Source organism: Lactuca sativa, chromosome 4, assembly GCF_002870075.4.
Source record: "Lactuca sativa cultivar Salinas chromosome 4, Lsat_Salinas_v11, whole genome shotgun sequence".
Taxonomy (NCBI): domain Eukaryota; kingdom Viridiplantae; phylum Streptophyta; class Magnoliopsida; order Asterales; family Asteraceae; genus Lactuca; species Lactuca sativa.
The window spans coordinates 324,574,744-324,582,619 of NC_056626.2; positions in this window are offsets into that span (position 1 = coordinate 324,574,744).

Consider the following 7,876-nt stretch of genomic DNA (forward strand, 5'->3'; position numbering starts at 1 on the left):
TCGACGGTGGTTTCTGCTACCAGTTGACGTAACAGAATCGTCTGGACTGGCGGTTTCATCATTGTAATTATTTGAGTTTCCCGTCTCCATTTAAAACATTTCTATCTTGTTCTGCTTTTCTTTTTCCTTTGCTTCTTCTTTCTTCTAACATTGAATCTTCCTTTTCGTTCCTTCCACATTTATTCTTCTTCATTTTAGTTTCTCCTTTGTCACTAAGCCATGACACCTCTGAGCACATGCATTGCTCCATATTCTGAGGAGTTTTTTGTTCTACAATAATGATTTGGTTTCCTCCCTAATCATGGGGTCAAATTTCCGTGTAAGGGATCCATCATCTCCCATCCACTGGAGGGTTAGGTCGGAATTCCTATTCTTTGGGGGGGGGGGATAGTGAGCAAGTTTCCAACACTTTGAAAAACATCTCTTTCACTGGGGATGACTGGGAGGACCGTATGCTGGCCCCTATGGGTATGAGTGCAACTTGGAGGTCTCGAGGAATGATGCTCTAATTTTTCATTTTGAAGGATGGTAATCGTTTCCCCTTTCTCCCACTTTGTTTTGCTTTCCTTTTATTGTGCTTGTGTTCCATAATGTGGCATGCTCCCCCTCGTTTTGTGCTTGATCTTCTTATTTTGTTATTAGGTCATGAGAGGGTCATTCCATTCGAGATAGTTTTCATAGGTCGTTTCCAGGGTGTCTGTCTTCATCGGGAGGTGTCGTTGTTGAAGCGCTTCGCCGCTAGTTAGTGTTGACCGTGCATTGGCTCTCTTCGAGCTGATCATGTGACAATCCGAAATTTATTCCGTTACTGTAATCCACTTCTGTTAATAAAAATTTATTTTTTTATTAAAAGTTTTGCGTTAACCTCTTGAGTTAGGTAAATCAATTAGGGTTATTTTTGTAATTTCATACGTGACAGAAAACAAAAAATCACGCGAAAAACCCTCGATTCCCTCGAAAAGCCACTAGTTCACGGCCAAAGCGGGTTTACGACCGTAAACTCGTGTACAACCGTAAACCCCATTTGATGTTGGTGTATGGTGGACCCCCACCCCCTGGCCGTAAACTCACCCTATATAAGGGTTGAGTGGCCTTCTTTTCCACCTTTTTCACACTCTAAGAAGTTTTCTCTCTCTACTCTCTCTCCATAATTTCGGGTTTTGATCAGGAAACACTCCTACAAGCTTCACATAAGTAAGTAAACCCCTCCTAGATAGTTATTTGCTTAGCATACTTGCAAATCCATGGACTAAACACCCAAAAACCCCAAGAACATGGGTTTACGGTTTGGGAACCTCCCAAAACCATAAACACCCCAAAAAGGGGTTTTGATGCCCCAAACTCCTTCCAATGCTTGGCTAATGAACTAGGAACTTGCATGAATGATCTAAGAACCGAAAAACACGAAATGAAAGGAGTAAACATGAGTTTACGGTTGGGGAATCTACCAAAACTATAAACACCTTCTAAGGGTGTTTAAATGCCCTTAACACCTTCTATGGCTTGTATAAGTGGCTAGAACTTTGCATGCTTAACCTAGATGCACCAAAACACATAAGAAAGGGGCAAACATGAGTTTACGGCTGTAAACTCATGTGTTGAAAACCGTGAACTCCCCAAGGAGTAGTCCAAGGACCGTAAACTCCACAAAGGGGTCCATTTCAAGCTCCAATCACTTCCATAGCCCTTGATCCGAGTCTAGCATAATTCCTTGAGTAGTTTAAGACCTTTGAGCACCCAATGACACCATTGCCTTGAGTTACGGTTGTAAACTCATGGAGGAAATGATCTTGGAACCGTAAACACCCCTAAGGTCCACCATTTGAGAAGTAAACTCCAATGTGAGGCCATACTCTCCTTAGATGAAACCCGTATCACTCCTAGCACTTGAAACGAAGTGTTTTCATGCATTAAAGTGTCCTTACTTACTTAATTAGTGATTAAGAAACTAATTAGATACCATTATGTATCATTTCATGTTACATAGGATCCGTGGGTGTGTTCAAGTCCTCACTTAACACCTAGCATCCTACTCGACACTTCCATCCATTCCACTCATTGCAGGTGAGTTCATACCCCTACACTTTTCCAAGTTTTTTATGTTTTCAGGGGGGGGGGGAATACAAGCTAATTATAAAGGATTTCGTAACTTAAAAACTAATGTAATTACAACAGTTTTCTATCCCTTTTGTAATATGCGGAGCATAAGGGACGCTTTCTAAATATAATTACATAGTTTTCAAAATAGCTCAGGAACTTATCAAACCATTCAAACTATAATGGGTATAGTTTGGGATTTCATCACGTATCTTACAGATTCGAATTTCATGTAAAGTCAAAGATATAAACTATGTCAGATTTAGTTTATCCATTGCTAACCTAGAGTATTTTAATAAGTAATTATCTTGTGTATAATTATTATACTCTACAACATTACCAACGATTTCGAACTCAAGAACAACCGAACAAAACGTTAACTAATTAAAATAGGATTGAGAGACTTATCTTCGTTACGCCCCTCGGGGTACCAATAAATCCTCTCTGGTAGTATAACCAGAGTCTCTTGGAGGGAGAGCATGAAATTTGTGAATAGATCTATTCAGGACCGACAATCCCACACCTAAACTGCTTGCTACAGTTAGGTGGGCACGCTTGGGGTGACAAATTTTGTAATCGTACGATGCCTGAAGAACGTCAAGGAGGTCACGGGTCAAATTAGTATGGTTATACGACTCACAATATATATATATATATATATATATATATATATATATATTAACCTTTTTTATGGGATTTCCTTTTCTATGGTTTTATTTTTAGTAATAAAACTAATATACTTACTGATGGTAATCAGGGTTTTCAAATAGAAGGTACTTATCATATTGAAACCAACAAACATGTTAGAAAATATGGGATTTTCTTGGAAAACATGCATACGTATTTCTTAACTTGGTAACAATGTTTTTCGATACTAACTTCATAAAAATGAAGTATTTTCATTAATTCAGTGACCAGTTTTCATTACAAAAATCATACTTATGAACTCACCAGCTTTATGCTGATATATTTTCAAACCGCTTGTATTCTCAGGTTCACGTTAGATAGGTATTCCGCTTACTTTTGGAGAAAGCAGAGCATATAGAAGTCTCGTCTTTACTTTTGATTATACTGATGTATATAAACTATGTTTTCAATGCTTTTAAAAACTGTAAATATTCTTATTGTAATGTAATGGTTGTGTTTACTATGCTTACTATGTACAATGGTTGTGATACTACGCATGACGTCCTCCACCCCGGAACGTTTCCGCCGCTGATTTCGGGGTGTGACAGATCACTACTCTAGGTCCAATTCCTGACTCTCAAGCTGATCCGGCGTTGGTTGACACTCCTGTTGGCAGTGTTTCTCGTGACAATCATTTTCGTTTTGACACGGAGGAGGAAGCCTTGACCGGGCTGGCAAATCAGGATACCCGCGTGGCCCCCAAGCGATGGATTTCCTGGTTGGATTCACTACAGAAAGAGTCTACCGTGACTAGCTCCTTAGGGCGACTCCTCCTCAAGATGCGGAATATGGACTTATTTTTGGGGGAGTCCACTGTGATAGTGAATATCCCCAATGATGACACTCCAAAACAGTCGGAGGGGGTGAAAGAAGGGGCAACAAAATTGCCTTATGAACCCAAAGAAGAGCCCTAGGAACCTATTGCTTTTAGTGAAAGTGTTTTCGGTGTTGAATTGGGTGTTGCTCATGAAGATGTTCGAGACCCACCAGTCTCGCTTCTGATTAAAGAGGATGTTACTAGGGATTCTGCTTCTGTTCCTCCAACGTCGCCTACCATATATGTGCCGAAATGGGGGATCACCCGAGAGTCTCGCCTCATGCAACATGTGGTGGCGAATGATTGGGGCTGCCATGATTTTCCTCGTGCTACCATCGAAGCTTGGGAGCTTTTTTCTAACTCTAATCTATCAAACAATCTCTTATATGTGGCTGCTCAGGTTGTCTCACACATGGTGGTGACTGATCGTCGCCTGCGTTAGGATAGATCGAATTTTGATGAACTCACCTTCATTATGTTGGTGATTTTATATCATCAATGTGTATTTAAGTGTAATGGATTAACTTGTTGACCAAAATCAAGCTTTATTAATATTAAACAAATAAGGAAGGTGAGAAGTGTACACTTGTTTAAGTCCATTAAAGGTTCAAAGTCTCATTTGGGGGTAAAGCCCCTAAACGAACGGAGGTTCGGGGGCACCTCCCCTAGGAGCGGTGTCCAAGGGGCAGAGTCCCTAGCTGGGGTCAAGCTGTTTTTTTTGACAATTTGAGTAGTTTTTGGAAAAAAAACTGCTTTGACAGTCTTCAGACAATGGAAGTATTTAAGCATTTTGGTCATAGTTTTCTTGATACAATTATAATCACGAAAATCATAACTTCATATTCTCTGTTCTTGAAAACCCGTCTGAGTCTTATCCGATTAAAGGTTGGGAGTGCCACCCTAATACTTTAATTTAAAATTGAACACACGATTCTCAGAATTTCCAAGCCATTTATTACCCAGAATTTCTAACAGATTGGGACTGAGCGAGATGAATTGAGGGTGAGGATTCTAGTGTTAAAGGGTGAGAAACATGCGTTTGATGGTCGTGATGATCTTTTGGCCAGGGAGAAGGCCTATTTGGGGGAGCAGGTTGCAAAGCTGGACAGATCTATGGAGCGCTTGTCTCAAAGTGTGGAGACATTGGTTGAGGAAAAAGGGGTATTGGAGGGTCGCATCAAGGAGTGTCGTGTACAGTTAGAGATGGAAAATGTGAAGATGGAGAGTGTGGAGATGGATTTGTCTTAGCTTCTGAAGAGAGGGATCATTCAGATTGTGGTCAAACTAATTGAGAGCTCCGATTTCACACTTGGGATTATGCAAAAAAAAGGTTGCATGTATGACATCCGGGAGAGAGGGTGGTTACATGGTAGTCCGGAAGCAGGTTGTTGCCAGGAAGTTTGTACCTGGCGAGCTAAGCGCCTTTCTAGAATACATCCAAGCCACACATGCTGAATTGAAGTATTTCTTGGAGACCGATTTCGCCTCCTACCTCCACCTTGGCGATCTTGACATGGAAGGTCATTGCATGTTGTGCAATGACCTGAATGTTAAAGGACAACGCTCTGAAGGAAGTATTTCTAGGGACGGACGTTCTTCCCCTATCCCAGGTATGTGATATCTGCTATCTCCCTTTGTTGTGTGAGAATTACCTTTGGTCGGTGATACCCAAACAATATTTTCTTGTGGATGATTTTTATGTTAGTGAACAGCTTTGACACTGCCTATTATTCGTTTTTTGAAGGGCCATGCGTGGTCTTTTGCTGAGCCCGGGGTCTGTCTGGTAGACAGTTCGCTTTATTATCTGAAAGAACATGGCTATGAGCTTTGTTTATGATTTACTTATGATTTGTTTGATTTGATTCCATGGGGGGGTGTTATGTTGGCCACCTCGGGGCTGAGTTCTTTTCTGGACCCTAGTTAGTCCCTGGAGTGCTATTCTATGTTGCTGTTCCTGTTTAAGTTTGTATTAGGTGACGGATTGATAGATAATTTTCTATTTTAAGCGGGGTTGACCCGTTTTGGTTCATGCCCCTTAATTCTCTTCATCTACTTTTTCTTTTAGACTTTATTCAGAGGTTTGGGCCCTAAAGCCCCTGTCTCCAAGTTTGATTATCTAGGTTGTTCCAGGATCGTCATCCCAGGGCTTTGACACTTAGATATTATTTTTGCCCGAGACAAAGATTATGATCCTTCATAGCCTCTATTTATTCCACATCCTAATTCACATTGTCCTTAGCCAGAGTGTGATTTTATTTGGGAAAGGTTGTAACCCTTTAAGGCCGAAGGTTGTGTTTCTCGCTATGATTTCATGTAAAAGGCATAAAAGATCAGTTTGTCTTTGTTTTCCATTTTCATGAATGTATGTTACTACGCGTGTGTTTCAAATCAATACTTGTCATTTCATAATTTCTAGTGTCTTTGAGACATCTACATTATTAGATAGGTATTGAGAGTGGGATAGTCGGTGCTATTCTAGGCCTAACTCCTGGTTGGATCGTTGGGGTGTGATTATTTGTTATGAGTTTGATCACTTGGCCCGTTCCCTAGCTTCTTCCCCTCCCCTGTTTTAAGCATGTTGGTTTGGGCTCTGCTGCTCCCAGGCTATCAGGGTGAATTCTTATTCTTGTTCTTTCTTGGTTTGTATCCTTCGGCGATTTGTGTCCATGGGTTCTTCAATGTTCGCGCTCGCACGCAGGACATGATTCATTGTTTTTGGTTTGACTATCTTTTGGAGGAAAATTTTCAATTTTCTCCATTCCCTGTCCTGGTCACCTAGTCATCCGTTAGGGATGAATTCGTCTTGTTCGGAGTGCATGTTTGTGTTATTACGACCCTTTGGCTCCTTTGTGGTCCGGTTCTCCCTCTGTTGTTTGCAGGGTTACTGACGATGTATCTTCATGAGAGAAGCTTTTGCCAGTTGTGGACCCTTACGGTTGTGGAGGATCTCGTATCGCCATCTTCCTTTCTGGGATAGTTATTTGTCCTCGCTGTACCAGCTTTAGTGGTTTCCATATTACATTTCTGGTCGCGATATAGGAGTTCATGTTTATCCCACATTGTTTCCTCTTTTTTTGTGATCTGGTCTTTTGTCATGCAGCGGTGTGTTGGCAGGCTTAGCGCAACCTCACACGGTGTGCATGTTGATTATCCTTGGTGTTTTTGGTGTGGTAGTTATGGTTTTATCATGCCTTTCTCCCCCAGGGATGTTTGTGTGGGGTGGCAGTTGTTCCTCCTATGTTGGATTTGGGTGGTAATTATTGTTGTGCGCTACCTTTTTGGAATATAGACGGTGGACCAGACGACGATTGCCTGTTGTTGCTTTGCCCGTGGGTTGAGGGTAGTCACTTTTTCCGAGCTATTGGTGGTCTTGAATTTTACTGTATCATGTATTGTTGACGGGATGGCTTGGAGCGAGAAAAGGGTTGGCCGCCCATGGATCATATCGCCGGCGGACCTGTGTTTTACTACTGAGAATTTGATTGTCCTTCTTACCTTTTCATTCCCATCGTGGCTGAGTATTGTCAATGGTAGGTTTATGATACTATGCGGCCACAACTTGTGCCCCATGAAGCCAATAGTGGGGCTTGGGTCGGTGGTTTTAGATTCTTTTTCCAGGGTGGCAGGAGTCCTTCGAAACAGTGCTCATATAGGACGTTTACTCTGCTGCCACCGTCGACTAAGACTTCACGATTGTGAAGATCTCTTCCTTTTTGACTAGTTGATTATTTGGTTCCTTCCGGGTTCGTCCGTCTTTTTTTTTCGGCTTCGAATTTTGATCGTAGGGTCTTCGTGATCTCCATGAGGTCCCCATTCAGCTGCTTTTCTGCTACTTCCTTTCTGAAGATTGTGCACTCCCCAGTGTCGCGGGTTTTGCTCTTGTGGTATTCGCAATACTTCTCCTTTTTTTTCGCCCACTGAGGATGTTTTTCCACAGTGTTGATTTCCAGCCTCTGGCTCCTAGGCTCATCTTTGACGAATGGGCGAAACCTGTGAGAAGAATGTCTCGAATGTCGGTTATGCTTATCGTGACTTCCATCGTGACGCTCCTTGTGACTATGCTAGGAGTGGGAGTTAACTGATTCTTGTTTGAGGTATGCATTCTGTAACGCCTGCGTTTCCGGGCTTGCGATTTTTAGCAATGTAATAGTCTAGGTTAACCCTTGTAACTCTTTTTGAAGTATTAATGATGAAATATTTGAGTATTATGAGAATTATGTGTATTTGTGTGCTTATTACTTAATTATAAAGATATAATTAATAAAGGATAAAAAT